The 16,143-nt window shown below is 41.3% G+C and overlaps 2 protein-coding genes across 4 annotated transcripts in view; one reads left to right on the plus strand and one right to left on the minus strand.

Moving 5' to 3' along the window:
* SOCS5 (suppressor of cytokine signaling 5) overlaps positions 1–14,473 on the minus strand; it is a 37,178-nt gene extending 22,705 nt beyond the window's left edge. Inside the window, exon 1 of one of the 3 annotated variants that reach the window (XM_064158364.1) lies at positions 14,236–14,473. The gene's annotated coding sequence lies outside the window, so the exon portion shown is untranslated. Of the gene's footprint in view, positions 1–13,923; positions 14,067–14,212 lie in introns of those variants that run through there. The other 2 variants (XM_064158362.1, XM_064158363.1) reach the window with 2 other exon arrangements.
* A 388-nt stretch (positions 14,474–14,861) lies between these two features.
* PIGF (phosphatidylinositol glycan anchor biosynthesis class F) overlaps positions 14,862–16,143 on the plus strand; it is a 43,954-nt gene continuing 42,672 nt past the window's right edge. The window contains exon 1 of the mRNA XM_064158370.1: positions 14,862–15,146. The gene's annotated coding sequence lies outside the window, so the exon portion shown is untranslated. The remainder of the gene's footprint in view (positions 15,147–16,143) is intronic.

Here is a 16,143-nt window from a genome sequence, read left to right on the forward strand (position 1 = left end):
AACTACTTGAAAGGAGGTTGTAGCCAGGTGGAGGTTGGTCTCTTCTCCCAGGCAACCAGCAATACAACAAGGGGACACAGTCTCAAATTGTGCCAGGGGAGGTATAGGCTGGATGTTAGGAGGAAGTTCTTCACAGAGAGAGTAATTGGCATTGGAATGGGCTGCCCAGGGAGGTGGTGGAGTCGCTGACCCTGGAAGTGTTCAAAATAGACTGGCTGAGGCACTTAGTACCATGGTCTAGTTGATTGGATAGGGTTGGGTGATAGATTGGACTGGATGATCTTGGAGGTCTCTTCCAACCTGGTTGATTCTGTGACCTCAGCCAGAGGTCACCAATTTACCAGTCTCAAGTACATGTTCCAATTCAAAGGTGCATTACAGTGTTTTCAAGAAGAGTCTGACATAGAAAACCATAAAACATTATTTCAGCATTTATTTCTGGGAAGAGATGACAAATTGTGGCTGAAAGCTTTATGCAAACATCAAACTCCAGAGAAAGAAAAGACAAAGTATTTCAGTCCAAAAGATTAGAGTTCAGCAAAGTTATAAACAACTGAATGCAACATCTGTTGTTTTTTTTTTTTCTACCTCTTCCTATTATCTGTGGAAGTAAAAAATATGAAGGAAGAACAGTAGAGGGAACAATGACCCATGTGTGAACTCCCATTCTCACTTATGCAGCAATGCACTTTAAGAAGTTTACAGATGCACAAAAAAAATAGGACACTTGGTCAATGATATAGCACCAGAACTATTCAAATTGTCCAGTAAAAGTCTGCAAAATGATTGGTAAACTAGATGCTCTTGGGGTCAGTGAAGTGACTGAGCAGCATGATCCAGTAAACAAAAGATACTTCTACCCTCCTCTATGAATTCCAACTGTCTGGGGTAACTATTGAGATCAGGTAACATGAACAATATGTCATCTTGTTTTCTCCACAGAACACTGTATAAAAGGCAAATGAGTGACCCTTGCCAAGCCTTAGAGCTATTACACTGAATTGCAAGACTTAACAGCCTTGATCTGCTACAGTGTTGCACTACATCCTAAGAGTACCGAGTGGAGGCAGCAAGCAAGGAAGAGAAGCAACACGGACAGAGACAACAGCACTCTTTAAAAAGTTATTACAGACAATGGAGAGCCACAGTAAGCAGGAACTTAAGTCCACAAGGACCTGATAATACTACTCCAAGAGTCTGAAGACTGGAAAAACTCTGCAACAGCAGTAAGAAAACACAATGATCAGGAGTGGCTTTTCTAGTCTTCTGACGCTTTGAAGCAGTCTCGAACATTCCATTTAACCTCAAGTCATATATAAATAAAACCAGAAACAGCCATAGCCACTGTTTATTTCCAATTACCATTGCTCAACTTCCACTTTTGGCAATTTAAAGCCTCACCAGAGCAGCACTACATGCAGCCAGCCTAAAACTGGAATATCTTCGAATATAGCTACATCTGGTCCAGAGTTACACCTTAGTCTAAACACTGTTGTTTGCTCTCGGGAGTTTTTTCAGTTTGTTTTGTATAATAGACTCTTTAAGTTGGAAGAGACCCACAGTGATCATCTAGCACTGCTTAACCAATTCACTGCTGACCAAAATTAAAGCATGTAATTAAGGATGCTGTCCAAATGCCTCTTAAACAGCCTTGCGGGAGTGACCAATGCTCCAGGAAGCCCATTCCAATGTTTAACCAACCTCTCAGTAAAAAAATGCTTCCTAATGTCCAATCTGAATCTGTTCTCATGCAGATTCCAATCATTCCCACACACCCTAAACCCAAACCCAAGAGACAAGAAATCAGCACGTCCACCTCTCCCCCTTCATCTCCTCAAGAATATGTAGAGTCATGGAGTTCACCCTTCAGCTCCCTCTACACTAGACAAGTCTGAAGACCCTACCTGCTCCTCATAGAACATTCCTTACAGAACTTTCACTAGCTTTGCTACCCTGCTCTGAAGGCATTCAGGGCCCTTAATGTGTTCACCATACAGATTTCCCCAATCATCTCTCCACTGCACCTGACAAGCAGGAATAAAGATGCAAAAGCAGCAAACAACTCCTTTGACAGCACCACCTGTTGGCACTACATTATATTAGCCTGGGGATCACAAACAAATTTGGTACCACTGTCATCAGCTGCAGTACTAATCCAGCCAAGCTGCAAGCTTCAGATCTGCAAACTCCACCACACACAGAATGTGATTTCACCTCTTTCTCCTCCCTCACTTTATGATATACTCATTTGCTGTTGCTCCTCACCATGAAAGGTCAAGTCTATCTTCTTTAGGAGCACTCCCATATGGCAACCACAGCACACGAATACAGAGTTTACTTCTATCTGCTTAATTCCTGCAGGTACAGGACGAGTATGCTTGCAAAGCCTTTGGAGTAGCAATTTTCTATGCCCATTTATTTGAGGTTCAGGTTTAGCTCCTGCATAGAGACATTTAACTACCTACGCTGCCCTGAATTTTGAAGTACAATCACTTCCCATTATAGCTAAATACATGGTTCAACTCCAAAATTACTAAAAAGATTGTAAAATACACATGCAAAGCAAAATGAGTAGGAAACAGGAATTGGAAGCACTGGATACTTAAGAGATTTGCAAATGGTGCTGTATCAGTAGGCCTAGCTCCTAAGATTTTGCAAGAGAAGTATCTTTGTACATTAACATTCTTTTACTGATTTGGCTTCCATCACTGTCCCAAAAATCAAAGACTACTATTTTCTTGCCAGCATAGTTATATTTGTAGCACTGCCACAACTTCTGCTGTATGCAAATCATGAGGATTCCTGAAGGCACAGTAATGACAGCTAAGATCAAGACTGCTTTTCTTTCCATGCCAATAAATTCAGCTAAGCTTGCAAAGCGTTTCCCTCTAGATCATTCCTTATACCAGCAGTATGGTGTTTTTATAAAAGTGCATACTGAGCATTAGGAAAACTTAGTGATTAATGAAACTGCAGAACTAGAATCTTTCAGAAGAGAGGCATCAGCTGAACACTATCCCACACTACTCACTGACTAAAACACATCATCTCGCTGCCACAGAGCACCACTGTTGTCTCCTCAGCCCTTCCAGGGCACTAAATAAATGCACATGAACAAGGCAGAAAAGAAATTCCATTAGGTTATGTCATCCATGATGTCAGCATATTCTTAAATCAACAACTGGTAACTTACTGTTCTCTCTGAATTCCAAGTAACTTGAAAAAAGACAGGGGACCATACTTCTGAGATGACAACCTCACTGCTGGCAGAAAGCTTGGAGGCAGTAGATTTTAAAAATGCCTTGACACTGACTTGTATCTAAGAGTGAAAATTTAAAAGCCTACACAGAATTGCTATCTATCTTGCAAGTAAGTGTACCCCAATAGCTTTCTCATTAAATCAAATCAATCTTACACTTCCTTGAGCAACAACTCACAAGAGATCTACAAATTACAGTTTTGAAAACCTTACTAGAATCTACTCCTATGTTTACCTTTGGCAGAAAAAGGGCTTAGAATCATTTTTATGTTCAATTAATCCACAGTTACATTCTTCATAGAAAGACTGCTGGAAAAAATCAACTTGCTGGAAACAGTAACTGTAATTACTGACCCTCTTCAAGTCAGCCAAAATTAAATTGTAAAGTAGATTTTCTGGCATTAGAGCTATAAATTCATGGTACAAAATAAAAGCAAGTCTTTGAGTAACAAAAGAATCCAAGTCCAGTATGTGAGAACTCAGTGAGTTTATAAGAAAAAAAAGAGAGAATGGATTCTGCACACAACTGGCCTCTTCCTAGATTTGCCCTACATAAGAAAAGGGCAAAAATATTTACTTCCATGCTTTGCTGAATCAAACTTTTGTCAAAGAAAGAATTAATAGTTAAAAGGAGGAATATATTTTTATTGAATTTTATAATAACGAACAAATTGTAAACCAGATCCTTCCTTACATAACAACATTTTCTTCCCCCCCCCCACTTTTGAGGTTTGCTTTACTCACTGCTCTCAGAGATAAGGGGAAAAATAAATCCTAGTGCCCCTGTATTTTTGAGGAAATCATAACACACAATTGCAGGTGTCCCTTTAAAAATGTGATGTGAAACTTTACATGCCTCTGACAATGAAACCAGCAAATGGAGATTCCTTTCTCTTATTACTGTTTTAAAGCAAGTACTAGGATGGCATGTTCCTCAACACACTGTCAGTAATGCCATGTTAACTTCATTAGTATTGAGATGACTGGTTTATCACAGCACAAAGTTAATCTTCCATATTTGTCTAAAGCTTGAAAAATATTGCAAAATTAATGGGTTATGTAGATATTTTGCTGTCTGTTTCTACTGCTACACAGTCAAAATTATCTGCAGAACTGAAACAAAGTATTATTTCATAACATGATTGGGTTTGAACCTATAAGCAACAACTTACAGGACTAAGACCAAAGTCATTTGTATCTTAAGAATCATTTACAAAATAGGCATAACTGCAAATCTTTAGCTTATCTACTGTCATCTATGATGACCAGGGAGAGTATTTTCTACCCAAATAAACCACCTGTATTGCTAAAAACAGGGCTCTGGAGCTAACTACCAACATGGACTTCCAAATATTAGTTAAGTATAAATAGCCTCAAAAGGTCAACTGATGATATGCTAATTTTTTCTGTTCTTAAAATTGTTAATAAAACTAGTTCCACTTCGAAACTGGCCCTTAGAAGCTGGATTCTAGACCTAGTCCTGGAAATTAAAGTTTAATCAATAATAAGTTTTTCCTGGATTATATACATTTCTATGGTCTACAAAATGCTTTTCCAAAAACTCCAATTCCAAGCTTTAATCTAACAAGCAAAATGACCAGCACTTTTTCAGACACCATTTACATATATATCCATCTAGACCTTAAGGCCTCAACTTTGGATATTCACCTAAAAGTTGAGGAAAAAAATAAGCACACAGAAAACATGTTTCATGCAGTGGTCATCTACACAAGCAACTCTGAGCTATGGATGTGTGTAATTACTCAACATGAATTTTGGTCACATTCCTTCTGATAAAAACTGAAAAAACTTTTAACAGATGCTTCACTCCCAAAGGAGTCTGAAAGAACAAAACCATCTTGTATGCAGGTAGGGACTAACAGTTCTACCAACAAAAATACTTAATCCACTAACAGATACTTCAGATCAAGGAATTTAGGAAAGTGAAACCACATCAGCAGCACATGAGAACTGACACTGGTCAACCCAGACTCTTGAAGCAAAGCAGCTCTCTCACTTCTTACAGCGCAACTATTTCAGCATTAGAAAAATTAAAACTTCCAACAAATTCCCAGATTTTCTCTTTTTATTTCCAGTAAATGGAGAGAGCAGATCACCAGGTCAATGCAAAAGAGTCCTTTCATTTATTCAAAGAAATTCCCCATAACTCAGTGGAGAATAAAAATACCTCTATAACAATCTACTGAACTTGAACACATTTCAATTGAGACATGAAAGCACCACAGCAGACCATAAAAAGTCATTTTGAAATGATCATATTGGAGTAGTAACTGCTAAATTATCTTTATAATATAAAGATAAAAAAAGTTCATCCTCAAATTGAACAGATTTTTTTTTAATATAATTTTTTAAAACTCAGTATCTCTACAGTTTTATCACTGCACAAGATAGTAAGTTTCCAGAACAAATGTAGGTTTTGCCCAGAAGTCCATTTCAACCATTCTGTTCTAAAGATAACTAACTCATAAAAAGAAATCAACTATCAATGTCATAATCCAAGATAGGACATAAGTTTTAAATGTCAAATCAGGCTGTAAGTCAATAATGTCAACAAATAGTAACAGGTACCCCTGAAACAGAATAATGGAATGTACCACAAGAACAGCTGAAACCACTAAAGGCTACACCAAACTAAAAAACACAAAACAAAACCAAAAACCAAACAAACCACACACACACACACTGTCTGGCCAATACCTGCTCCTCAAAGAATACAAACCCAAGTAAACATTTATTCACACATCCCTGATATCCTCTCTCAGAGCTAGAACTTGGCAGAGGTGATTCTTTGCATTCTCCAAGATTATACTAACAAAAGTTTTAATCTCAAAATCTTAATGCAAATTATTATATGTAATTTGTCATTCATCTCATAAAAAACAGAGGTCCTGTTGCCAAATAAGGTGTCCAGACCTTAAGAACAACAGTTACAAGGAACTTGTTTCAGTAGATAAACCACATACTTTTCAAGATAAAGCTGGTGTGATACTGAAATTTTAAATCTTATTTATACCCAAATCTACTCAGCATTACAACACTCTGTATTAAAGGCCTTGACTTTCTATTAATAAACAAAAGTAAAGCAAAAATAAAAGCAGATCACATTTGCTGCCAAAGTCAAATGTTCAAATGGGTTAAACTGTTGTTGAGAATTTGCACAAATACCTAACAAGAGCTTGGCAGTAGAAACTGCTGTGCTAGTTTGAGGCTAGCTGGAATATTTTGGTGAGAAGGATTATAGACTGTGAAAAGAAAACAGTGGTGATGTCTATTTCACTTATAAGCTTGCTGAGGTGTATAAAAACAAGAACATAAACATAGATAACACAGTTACAGTGTCTCTGTTGCAGCTGGTGCTTGCTGTGTAACTAATGCTTCTGCTTTCTAACCCCACCACTGATCCTCCAAACTCACCTTGCACATAGGGCAAACTTTGGGATAAGGTAGAGGGGTGGAAAGGAGGTGGAAGAGTGGTTGGGAGTTCCTCCTGGGGACTCTAGTTTCTGGGAGAGATGTTGTGTTTCTATATTACCTCTAACTTGTATATTTCTGTATATAGCTGTATATGTTGTAAATATCTGCTTGTATATTGTGCTAAGCTGTAAATATAAAGCTTAATTTCTTAATTTCCAGACAGCTGAGTCTAGTCTGGGTGATTTCAAAAGAGTAGGGGGGTAGTTAACATCACTCATGCTCAGTGGATTTAAGAGATTTTTCTCACATTAAGAGTATGGCCAAATGAGACAGACTTCAGAGTAGGTCACTACAATGTCAGGGGACAACACAATACCACCAGCCTTCTGCTTCACCTCACTCCATCACACAGCTCAGACCACTCCTGTGCCAATGGTGATATTCATTGGTCTCCCTCGACAAGCTACCAACCAATTCAGAAGAGAGAGGAGAACATAGTGGATTAAAACTGGCTGAATAAAAAATGTGAAACTCTGTCAGAAAAACTGGAGACTCCAACTGTATAATAATGCCAGTACAATTTAGGACAGGTCAGACAGAAGCTTTATTAACTATAAACACAGGGAGAGAACATTACCACCATCACTCCTGCTTCTCTGCCAAGTGGTAAAAGGCATGCCATTTCAGGGAAAAAAAAAAGGGGCAAGGAAAAACAATTCCACTGTTAAAGCCAGCTATCCACCACTGAGAGAAATAGACTCCTTAAAGCCCTTACTAAACAGCCACAATTCAAAGGAGTTCTCAAGTAGCAACACGACAATATGGAGATAGAGCTTTTGGTGGAGCCCATAGTAGTACTACACCCACCTGGTATTAGCCTAGATCACAAGTGGGGAGCTGGAAACAATTGCAGACTGCTAGCTTCTAGATGAATGTTCTTTTGGGTAATACAACCTCTTAGCCAGACCTCTCAATTTTAAGTAATTTCCCAACACGACTGCTAAGCAGTTTAAAAATATGTTTATATTCCTCTTCCAAACCATGAGTAAGACCAATGAATAAAAAATGAGATCTACCAAGTTCAAAATACAGCAACACACAAGTGTGTCTTCCATGTGAGTAGAAACTTTTACTTACTGAGTGAATTTTTTTAAAAAAGTGTTTTGATAAAATTGCAGGTTTCCAGCACTCATCCAGAATATCTAAAACAATAAAGCTACAAACCAATTTTAAAATGCTATTTGTATATTCAATGAGATTCAATTTTCAAGTGAGATTTAACATGTTTTTTTAAAGTATGTAATCCACCATTTCCCAAGAGAAATGTGAAAATACAAAACCCTATGAAAACTAAGCTTCGACTAGGCAGTATAAGCCTTTAACCAAATCTGCAACAAAGAGTCCAGTCAAATGAAGATTAAAGACAATTTGCACTCCAAAATTAATTCAATTTATCAATATGCTACTTCAAAAGAATATGAGAAATCTTATTGCACTAGTGGAATGATTAAAATATTTCTTTCTTCACAGGGGCCAAATGCAAAGCTCTTCAAAATCTAAGTTTAGCAGTGGGTACTTTTTCCATAAGCAAATTGGTCAGGAAAAAAAAACCCAAACCAACCAAGAAACACACAACAGACTGCTAGCAGCACAACCCTCACTGCAAAAGCAAAAACCTAAGGTACAGAGGCAGAGTGTATAAATGCAGATGCATGCTAGCAGACGGAATCCAGGATATCATAAGTGAGAGACATCTTGGAGATGGAAATCTGGAGTTTATGTTCTTTTCAAGAAACAGGGTACTTGTCAATTGTGCCCTATTAAACATATTCATTCTTAGCTAGCCAAGTTTTATGAAGAAAATTGAAGTCAACTGGCATAAGCAATCCCTACAACCTAACTTTTCACTATTAATGGCCAAATATTCTAGAAGAATCTCTCAATCAGTTTTTATGAGTCTTGATCAAGCCCCAATTCATTCAGTTGCAGCCCGAGAGTCTCTGCTAGCCTAATGGAAATACACAAAAGGTGCTATGTGCCAGACCATTTTACCTCAGAATTACAATTCTTAATTCTGTGATTGACATTTGGGCCTTGAGCAATGAGACCCAAATGATTTCATCTGGGAGCTAGGCTGACTGTTGAACTACTATCAGAATTAATTCTGCTGAGGAGGAACAAAAACGTTACCAGAATTGGTACTGCAAAAGAATTCTTTGTGACTGCTTCTACTATACTTAGATTTTTAAACAAGCTTTCAAATTTCACCTCTGTAAATATATGGTATAAGAAATGGATGCTTGCCACAAGTACTGCAATACAAAAATATGTTAACACATTCCAGGTATCTTCAACAACAAGAATATTATAAAAACCTTGAGTTTACAAAAAGACCTTATGCATTGCTTTTCAATACTGAGAAAAAAAACCCAACAGTGCAACCTCCCAACCAATTGGATTTCACTACTGTAGAGATCCAAACTTTCATTAAAAAGCAGTACTGGTTTAAATACTCCAGCCATAGAACATACTATGCAGCTAGCTAGCAGAACAAGTACTATGCAGCTAGCTAGGAACACGCCGTATATGGCTACGTAAAGAAAATACTTCAGAGTCCTCAAGAAGTATTCATCATCCAGGCAGCCTCCATCTTCCCCTCCATCTTATCCCAACCTTTCAAAGACAGGCTTTAAATGCTTTGCAGCTGTCCAGCATTAAGGCTCAAGAATTCAACAACCACGGCTAAGTAAAAGCACAGAGTGAAAAATAACTACTAGTTATCCAGGAATTCAGGAGCAGTTACAGATCCAAAAGTTCCTGACTGCAAATTTCTTTAAAGTCTGGATAAGGTCCCAAGAGCAGGTAAACCTGTAAAAATATTCCTTCTTCCTTCCAGATAATTCTTCAAATGAGTTTCTACCACATACACTAACGCAGACTATGCATAACTACACTGAGTTTTAGCCAACCTCTCTGGCAGCCAAAAATATCAACCACCACCACTGCACACATTTTCTCACTGAGATTTTCAGAAGGTCTGCATAATCGTGTAACCATGAAGTTAGTGAGCCATTTCATATTTCCTGAAACTAAACTGCACATTAGATGATTCACCAATTAGTGTATTCATGAAGCTTTAAAAAGCAATCAAAATTTCTTTTTTGTTGGAAAATTTAACGGAGATGTCCAGCTGTATGCATGTGGGCTTCTATCCTTTATTTAACTAACAGCTATGTTAGCTGGTGAAAAATATTCAGTGTGTCAGAGTTAATTTATAGAGCTGACAAAGTGTAAGGGCTCCAGAAGGTATAGCATACATTTACTTAACTTTAAATACAATATTTTAACCAGATATAGCTCAAAGATTAAAATAAGCTGCCCAACAACCAAACCACACAAATGCATATTGTTTCAGGGCACTTATTTAATGGAGTAATTGCACATTTGTTTCAAGCTAATGCATACATTAACAGTACCAGAAAAGGTGATGGTCCTTCTGACCCCAAGAGCCATAAATCAAAATGCATTTTTTTAAACTAAGTAGATTATCTTTAGAAGACATCAGGCATCTCAATACAGTGCAGGCCAAGATCAGATGAAGGAGACACACTACAGATTGCTCAACATAACCAAGCCTTGTGGTCTTAATGAAGCCTCCAGGCATAAATACCACAACATAATATGAAGTGCTAATTTTCCCTTAAGGTTGAGGAAACTACCATGCATAGCTTTTGGAGAAACAAGAGGCAAGGAAATCAATCTAAAATAGACAGCTACTGATAAATTACTTAACCAGCCAGCCTGTTTCAGTATTTTGGAATACTTTAAGACCTTACGGTGAAGCTTTTAAATCAAAATTTCTTTCTTCCATTCTGTAAAGTCAGAAATGTACATTTTATTGAACACAGTGGCATCCTGTTTAGATTTTACATTGTTTCCACTGTTTGTAGCGGTAAATTAAACATCACCCCTTCAAATCATTAAAGCAGATAAACCTACCATGTGAAAGTTACATGGAATCATCTGAACCTCATGAAGGATCTACCAAAAACTAAGCAACTATAAATAGGTGATTAACACATAAGGTGGTTTACAACTATTAAAAGCCATCATCACTGTCCTTTGATTAGACTAAAATACATCTCTTAATTTTAAACATAGTGAATAAGCCCAGAAAAAAATGCACAATATGCCATCTAAGGTTATTTCTGTCAGGGAAACACATGAATTGCCACAATGAACTCAATCAACGGTCATTTCTCTAGGGCCATGACACAGAGTGACAGGTTTCACGTTTCAAAGATTAAAAAAAACCCACAACCTTTCTAATAGAATACAGTTGATTTCTAATCCCTTTAATCTGCTCTTTCTTAGATGTACCTACCACCATTAAAAGAGCAACAGAAGAAATGTTCTAGATATTCCTCCAAGGGCTTTCCTAGCCATTTTTCCAATGCTCTCATACATACGAAGTCACAATAAGCTATTGTATGCTACCCAGCTGTCTGAATTCACTAATTGGTTGTAATGCTAATGCAATTCTAAAATCAGAGTAGATGAAACATTTAGACCAATGGAAAATCAGAACAAATTGCAGCAGTTCAGTCCATCGAGTCTCAAAATGGTTTTCTCTTTTATGTAGTTTGCTTTGGAAGTGACAAAGAAGGCACATTAAATGTATAGCTAATTCAGTTTACCATAGTTATTAATGTGCAAAACCCACAAAAAGACAGAATTAAATGTTTTGGCAAAGACCCTATTGCTATGGTGATTGCTTGATGCCAGGTCCACTTGCACATCTTGGTTTACAGATTGACAACTGTATTTAATAGGAGGTTAAACTGGAAACTTGCCTTCTTTCAATATCACATATTGCAATCTCATCAACTCGGGATATCCAGAGTAGCAGGCATTACGTTCAGGCTGAAGGCTGCATGACATCTTCAGCAGTAAGCCTTTAACAATGCCATAAACCTACTTGAAGTGTGCAAGCCACATCAATATTTCTACATATGTAACACAATTTAATGCAGAACTGCCCTAATGTCATCTGTGTGCACAGCGGCACACGAGTTTTGAACTCAGAAGAATAGTTTTGAGATCCAAGTAAGGTGGAAGGCACTTATGGGCTATGATGTACTTACTCCATGGTCAACACATGGTGACACAGCACCAATTCTCCCTCCTGAAAAGCCATGCCATCCTCAGTAATTCAGAGTCAAAATTTCTGGTGCAGATGAACTACATTCTCTACTTAACACTTTGTGGGATGAAATAGGACTAAAGAGGTCTCTCTTGTAAGAGTAATGTTTCTTGGAGCAATATCCCTAAACTGAACTCAGCCACATTTACATGAAAGGAAATTAGGAATTACACTCTTGCAGTATAATCTGATAACAAAAATTAAAGCACTTCTAGAAAGGCACATTAAGACACTGATTCTGTCAAGTTCACACTACAGGGTCCAGCAAGTCCTTCAAGTACTACATCCTAACTCACAGGACAGTAACAAAGTTACCAAAGTTAAATCACTCTAAAGCTGTATTTTAAATGACAACGAGCTTAAAACCTAGTGTCTTTTTTGCCATTTGCTCAAAAGGAAGGGGGGGGAAGAAAAAAAAAAAGACAACAAAGTGTCTCAGAACACTCATCTCTCAGGGAATTTTAAGCTTAAAAATAGCTAGACAGAAGGTATCATTGTAAAGTAAAACCTCAAGAAAACAGAACACTCAATACGTATTCAAAGCTTTAGCTAGCCATGAAAAAGCAATTTAGTCTTCTGCACAATGTTTTAAAGCCAGGGCAAAACTCTCGAAACTTCTGCTCTCATCCTGATATCCAAGGCACATACTTAGTTGACTTGTCGTCCAAAAGAAGCAGAACAATTTAAAGCTATATCCAGTAAACTTTTGTGCAAAGCAACAGAACACATTTCTTTTAAAATAAATGTTATAGAAAGGTGAGGTTTAGCAGCACTTCCCATTTATTTATGCAAATAGTTCACTTGGGCCATATCTGTACCCAAAATACCTTCTTGCCCTCCTTAAGTTGTTGCAATTTATGTGAGAAAAGCCACACCTTTACCAAACTCACAACCCAAAGGGGAATTAGCTTCAATGGAAAAGCACCACATTTGTGTGGCATAGTAAGGGATCACACCTCACACGATGGGATATGGTACCCCATAGGACGATTAGCCTAAAACGGATAGCTCACAGTCATAAAAACACTGCAGAAAACTTCGCCAAGCTCTAGAGAGTTAGCAAGGCAAGGGGACAGAAAGTCAAAAACAAACCAGGTATTCTGCAAGTCTTCAGAGAATGGAAGCAGAACTACTGCACATGCTGCGTTCAGCACAATATATGAAGAGGTGATACACAAATCTGATGGAACAAACGTATCAGAAATATGTGTTACACAGAATCCAGTTATTGTGACTCAGTGTAACACTGAATTAACGTTAATAACAGCAGAAGTAACACGATTTGCTGCCTCTACGATTCCAAGACACCATTCATAATTTTGAGTTAGATGCATATAAAGATGACTTTCAAAAGCTTTATGAGTACTGCCTGATGTTTAACTCCACAGAAGTGATTATGTGCCCTGAGGACTTTCTAACAGCAATTCTGCACAGGTGATTTCCACATGGACAAACACGCGTACAAAGACAACTTCAGGAGACCGCCAATTAATCCCCTCTGGTTCTACACCAGCTCCCAGATGACTCTGGAAGGCTAAGCGGAGTCCCAGACTGGCGCTGCCGTCCCGCCAGCTGCCCGAAACGGGGCAGCCCTGACCGTCGGCCTGAGGGTGCCGCCAGCAGATTCAGGCTGGAGAGGGTCCCCGGGCCGTCAGGCTTCGCTGCAAACGCCAGTCTCGGCTGTCCCCGCTTCCTCCAGAAGTGCACGCAGGACCTAGCCGGGCTGCCCCTAACAACTGAGTGCCCTCTCTGCCCTGAGGCGGCCTTCTCTTCTGCGGGCACCTCGCCGCGCACCGGCCGAGCCCACCCTTTTCCGTTCACCCGGCCCCGGCCCCAGGTTCTCTCAGGCGCGGGGTGCCGGCGACCGGGAGACGGCGGCAGCTCCCTGCCTCCCTCACGGAGCAGCGGCCTCGGCGGACAGCAACGGAGCAGGGGCCGCGACGGGGAGCGGCCGCCTCTCGCCGCCGGGGGGCGAGCGGCGCAGGTCCCGTTCACCGAATCCGAGCCCCGACCGGGAGGCACCTACCGCTGCACCGCGGCGGGGAGACCGACGCCTCAGCGCCGTCCCGGCGGCTCCACCGGCCGCAGCATCCTCCGACAACTCGCCCAGGCCCGCCGCCTGCCGCTCGGCGCGGACGGAGCGAGTGGAAGAATCCCCCTCCCCAGCCCCCCTCCGCCTAATGGAAAATAGTTCCCCGAGCCCTAGAGCAAGGAGAGCGGGAGCGACACCTTTCTAACCAATGAGAGCAAACCTGGCCCTCCGCAGAGCCAACGGGAACGGCAGACCGGCTGAGGCGGAGCTTCATCTAACCTACCGGGCCGCAGCGCTGGGACTGACCCGCTAGGATGTCTCCGGCTAGCCTCCGTTGAAGACCATCTTGAAGTCGGGCATGATGCCCACTTTGGAAGGGGTCTCGCCGGCGGCCATGTTGGATCCGGGCAAGGGGCGCGAGCGGAGGCCGTGTCACGTGGGGGAGGCCGGCAGAGGAAGCAGCGCGGCAGAGGCTGGGGGCAGCCGCTGGCGGGGTGGGGGTGGCCTCCAGCCGGGCTCAGCGCGGCCGTGCCGTGCTGTGCCGTTCTGTGCCGTTCTGTTCGTGAGCAAAGCGCGGCTCAGCTGCCGGCCTCTCCGCCGCCCGCTCTACGTAGCAGCCGAAATTCACCCATGATGCTTGGCGTCGGAATGGGAGCGGCGGTGGCTGCCAGAGGCGGGCCGGCAGGAGTCGCTTCTTCCGGAGCTGAGGCTTGGAACCTGCCCCCGGGCATCGGTTTATAGAATCACAGAACGTCAGGGGCTGGAAGTGACCTCGAAAGATCATCTGGTCCAGGCCTCCTGCCAGAGCAGGATCACCTAGAGCAGATCACACTGGAACGCATCCAGACGGTTCTTCAGTATCTCCAGAGAGGGAGGCTCCACAACCGCCCTGGACAGGCTGTTCAGTCCCTTGCAGGGAAAAAGAAATCTTCCTCAGGTTCACATGCAACCTCCTATGCCACAACTTCCACCCAATTCCACTCTTGTCCTGTCACTAGGCACCACCGAGAAGAGGCTGGCTCCATCCTGGCACTGACATATCTATAAACATGAATGAGGTTAAACCATGCTTGGTCCTGGTCCTGCAGGGCAGTGCTCGTCGCAGTACAGCCGGGAACAGCCCCAGGGAGGCAATCCCTCCTTGGCCTTCGAAATAAGAACGCCTCTAGCATAAGGACAAGGGCCTGCTGGAGCGGGTCCAGAGGAGGGCCACGAAGGTAAGGGGTCCTGAAGCACCAAACCTGTGAGGACAAGGCTGAGAGAATTGGGCACATTCCGCTTGAGAAGAGAGGGCTCTGTGGAGTCTTTGTAGTGGCCTGTGAATACTTACAGGAGGCTTACATGAAAGATTGTCTTTGTCAGGGAGTGTAGTGATAGAGTGAGGGGTAATGGCTTCAAACTGAAAGAGGGTAGTTTTAAGTCAGATAACTAGCATGAAATTCTTCACTGTGAGTGTGGTGAGGCACAAGAACAGGTTGCCCAGAGAGGTTTATGTGCTCTTTATGTGGGAGAGCAACTGAAATGTGTTGAGTTCTATTGGGGGGGAGAACTGGTTGAAAATTTGCAGGTGAGAATTGAGGGTGTCTACTGTAGATTACCAAATCAAACAGAAGAGGTTCATGAAGCCTCCTACAGTCAACTGGTAGGGCTGGGAGGTAGCCTCTAGGACACGCTCCTTGGTACTCACGGGTGACATCAGTCACCCTGGTATTCGCTGGCAGGCCCACACAGCCAGACACAATCAGTCCAAAAGGCTCTGGCAGTGTATCAGTAACTTCCTGTGATGGTGTGGGTGTTACCCACCCACTCCCCCCACTTTGGAAATCACCCAGACTAGATTCAGCTGCCTGGAAATTAAGAAATGAAGCATTATATTTACAGCTTAGCACAATATACAAGCAGATATTTACAGTATATACAGTTATAGACAGAAATAGACAAGGGAAAAGGTAATAGAAAAACACAGCAACCCTCCCAGAAACCTGAGTCCCTGGGAGGGGCTCCCAACCACCCTTCCACCTTCTCCCACCCCTCTACCTTACCCTAGACATTGCCTTGTGCCCCACGGAAGAATGGAGGGGGGTTAGGAAGCAAGTGGATTAATCAGAGAGACAGAGGGTGAGGTTAGAGAGAAAAAAATGCAGCACAGAGCTCAGACAGTGCCCAAACTGCCTAATCTATGTTTATACTCTTGCTCTTACACATCTTAGCAAG

The sequence above is a fragment of the Pogoniulus pusillus genome, chromosome 18 (assembly GCF_015220805.1).
Source record: "Pogoniulus pusillus isolate bPogPus1 chromosome 18, bPogPus1.pri, whole genome shotgun sequence".
In the NCBI taxonomy this organism is placed as follows: domain Eukaryota; kingdom Metazoa; phylum Chordata; class Aves; order Piciformes; family Lybiidae; genus Pogoniulus; species Pogoniulus pusillus.